Genomic DNA, 3,836 nt, shown 5'->3' with positions numbered 1-3,836 from the left:
ACGCTTCTTAAAGGGCCAGTCAACTCATAAAGCTAGAGTGAAGCAGGGGGACAAAGGACAATTCATAGTTCAACCAGTTCACATCTAAAGATTTTTTTATTTTTTTTTAAATTATTGTATATAATATTGATAGTACTACACAAACGGAGCAATCCTTAAAGTGCCCCTATTATGGATTTTTGAAAAAGACCTTTCATGTAGGCTAGTGTGTAACATAGCTCTGAGTGAATGAAAACATCCTTCAAAGTTTTAAATCTGAAAGTAAGAGTCTTCTCTGAGTCAATGAAATGAATCGTTTTTCAAACGAGTCATAAGCTGTTTCGTTGTGACGTCAAGATGAAACATTAGCATATTGCTTGTGCTAGGGCTGCACAATTAATCGAATTTCTAATCGCGATTAGGATTATGGATGCCACGATTACGTAATCGTTCAAAGCCACGATAAAAAAAAAAAAAAAAAAAATCCACTCTGGTGCATTTAGAGCATGTTATAAGAGGCGAATCACAACTACTTCAGAAAACCCAGCACAATAGGAACTACCAGGCAGCGACGTATGTGTACGCTGAAATAAAAAGTCTTTCTCCTCAGAAAAACGGACGTTCCTGTCATGTCAGCCGTTGTAGGCTAGCGTGTTCGCAGCGCACACTCTTCAATTGCACGCGCAAATGCGGCGGCGCGCTGTGTATAAAGTGCAAAGGAAACTACGAGCATGCAACGTTGTTACGTTGTAAATTAGTAAGTCACGAAATAAAAGTAAAATACCAATAAATCACGTTATTGGTACGTCGTGTGTTAGCTGAGAAGGATTTGTATGCAGGTATGATTTTTTTTTTCATTCTATTCACCAGGAGCAGTTTTCATGTTTCATTAACAGTTATTGTTAATATTGTGTATTCACCATGGTAACTGTTGTTCCAATATTAACCTCAAAATGCCACTTTATTTTCAATTTGAGTTATTTTTTATATTTTTAAATGACTGTAGTGGCTCATACCAACATTGTATTAACAAAAGCTAGTTTGGGACTGCTATTTAATAGCTTTAGCATCTATACCTAATGTTTATTTCTTAGTAGTCTTTACTATTAGTCATATTCTTACAATTTATGAGTATGTTAAGTAAAGGGGGACAGTGTGTGTGTTCACAATTTTTAAGTAAACATGTATAATAATGTCTATATATCTATCTATCTATCTATCTATCTATATATATATATATATATATAAGCCTATATATTCAGTGTAAATTGTGATAATCATAATTAATAATCGCAATTACAATTTTAAGGGAATAATCGGCAATTATGATTTTTGTCATAATCGTGCAGCCCTAGCGTGTGCAGACACCAGGGAAAACTTGAACCTCAAACACTGCAGCTAATTTCTGTGGATACTGGATAGCATCATGTTGAGAAGAAGCTGTGCTCTTCCATGTGAAGGTAAAGCCAGTCTTTTTCACTGCCCAAGGACGAGCATGTGAAGAATCGGTGGTTAAAAATCATCTTTACCATGATACCACAGCAGTATAATCCTAAACTTTTTCTGTGTTCCATTTATTTTACTGACGACTGCTTCTCAAATCTCGGAGTTCAATGCAGGATTCGCAAACCGCTTGCTCTTGAAAGATGGTGTTCAAAATTCTTAGTTTTGTGTTTTATATTGTGTAGGTCTCCTGCTAACTGGTTAACTCACATTATTACTGTCTTACTGAAATACTTCTGCTAATCAGTTTGTGGGCCACTGTTACCTATAACTGTGTCTATTAATGCAGATCATCTGTCGTTCTCACTACTTTGAGTAAAGATTAAGCATGGAGCAAGATTTGTTTTACCAACGTTTATGTTACATCAGTCATTCATGCTAGAGCTCGGCTAATGTATGCACTGTTATTGATACAGTTTCCATATGTTCTGTAACTTTTTGTTGGGGCTGAACGCAGCCCAGGTCAGATCATTTGTGTTCTCGTTTTTGTCTTCTAAACGAAAATTTTTGTTTTCTTCACACTTTGTTCTAATGCATCAAATGAAAACACAATACAACCAAAACGAAAATTAAAACATTTTTGTAAACATTAGCTACCATTTGTACAGTTTGGTTCTCGAACTTTTTACTAAGGCTTTTAACATCCTTCTGTGTACGCCCCTCTGCAGTTACAACTTTTTCAGTAAGGGGCAATATTTGCTAGCCTGACTACGTCAGACTTCGTACTTCCGCTCAATTTCATTTAGCTTCTGTACTCAGTCTGAGACAGCGTCATAGCTTTCCGTTTTCCTCCGGCCTGAAAACAGCCGGCCAATCAACGAACAGAGGGCGGGCTGAGAGCCGTGACGTAGACGCTGATTGTACCGTGGATGCGTAGATTTACTTCACATAATCTGGCAAAAGTCGTTCACAGCCATGTTCACTCCAGTATTTCGCTCGATGGTTTTGTTTTCGCATCATACATGTGTTTACAGTGGAAGTTAGATGCGGCTGAGCATGCGCATAACACACGCCATAACCAAACGTTATGTGATTGGCTTACGGGTAACCAATGATTTTAAACTTCAGACAAGCGCCCCCCGCGAGAAAGAAAACACTTTTCAATTATGCCATGCCAGACTCTGTCTACGAAGCAAAGCGGAGTAGCAGAGTTTTGTATTACCAGGCTAAATAATTGCCCCATTAAAGCTGCAGTCCGTAGTTTTCCCTCTTTGTCGCCATCTCTGTTCGAAATCTGCAATTGCAGTTATTTGCGGAATTATCAACTTTATGTGCGTTGTGCCACAGCATGGCACAGCGCGGATGAATACAATGTTTTGAGGAGAATGTGAGACTGTCACTGCGCCGGTGTGGATACTGTCATTCGCAATCACAGATTCTACTTTTTGGAAGTATGACCAACATTAGAATTTTCACCGGGAAATGTCGTCTGAACAAGTAAGTAACATCCACTTTTGTTCTGAGTCTGACCAACTAAGCATTGCAGTAAATCGCGCCGATTAAATCTAACGATTGCTTATCATATCACGTCAAACTGTGCAAATTATACTTTGTCCTCAAATTGTTAATATTAACAACATCAGCATTGCGTGACTACATTTAATGCCCTTCCGATATGTATCCTTGTTTTCGCATGGGCCGGTTGCAGTCTCTTTTTTTTTCTGAAGTCTGAAGTCTTTCGCGTTTGTTCGCGTGAATCTCTAGTTGTCAATGGTGATTGTCGTTTGAACCTTTCTGGATCCGCCATCAAACTGATAAGTTTAATTATATCAAGTGCTGCGAGAAAAGGCTATAAATCTCCACCTCGAACATCCTCACACGCAATATAGCCTACTAGCCGAGACTCCTTCTTTATGTGTACAGATGTGACGTAATGACGCAAAGACATGCTCGAATTTCCTGCGGAAATCCACCAGTACCACTGGAATTAAAAACATTATTACAAGCTTACCGTTTTGAATCGAGCTGAGGCAAGCAGATAGTTTGGAACACTGGCTGGTTATGTACTTGCTCAAAACATTTATTTTGGATAATTTTTAACCCCAAAAAGTTACGGACTGCAGCTTTAAATCGATTTTTCCGGTGCATTTTTTACCTTTGCAAATTCCTTTTTAAAATAAATAATGCTTTAAATAAAAATAAAAAGTTCACTAGAGAAATATGCAATGATGGTTAAAAAAAGGAAGTGATGCTTTTAAATATTAAATTAAAACCGCCATTCGGTGGCAGCAAGTCACTGTCTTTATGAGTGAGTCATAGAGTCATTCATTCATTCAGTACTGAAGCAAGTGGCTGTAATTATCATAGACAGTAAAAGAAATGGACACAGCGACCCCATTGGATTCAACAGAGAA

This window comes from Leuciscus leuciscus, assembly GCF_965113295.1.
Source record: "Leuciscus leuciscus genome assembly, chromosome: 19".
Taxonomy (NCBI): domain Eukaryota; kingdom Metazoa; phylum Chordata; class Actinopteri; order Cypriniformes; family Leuciscidae; genus Leuciscus; species Leuciscus leuciscus.
The sequence above is the reverse complement of the archived record's forward strand: the minus strand, read 5'-3'. Positions refer to the sequence as shown.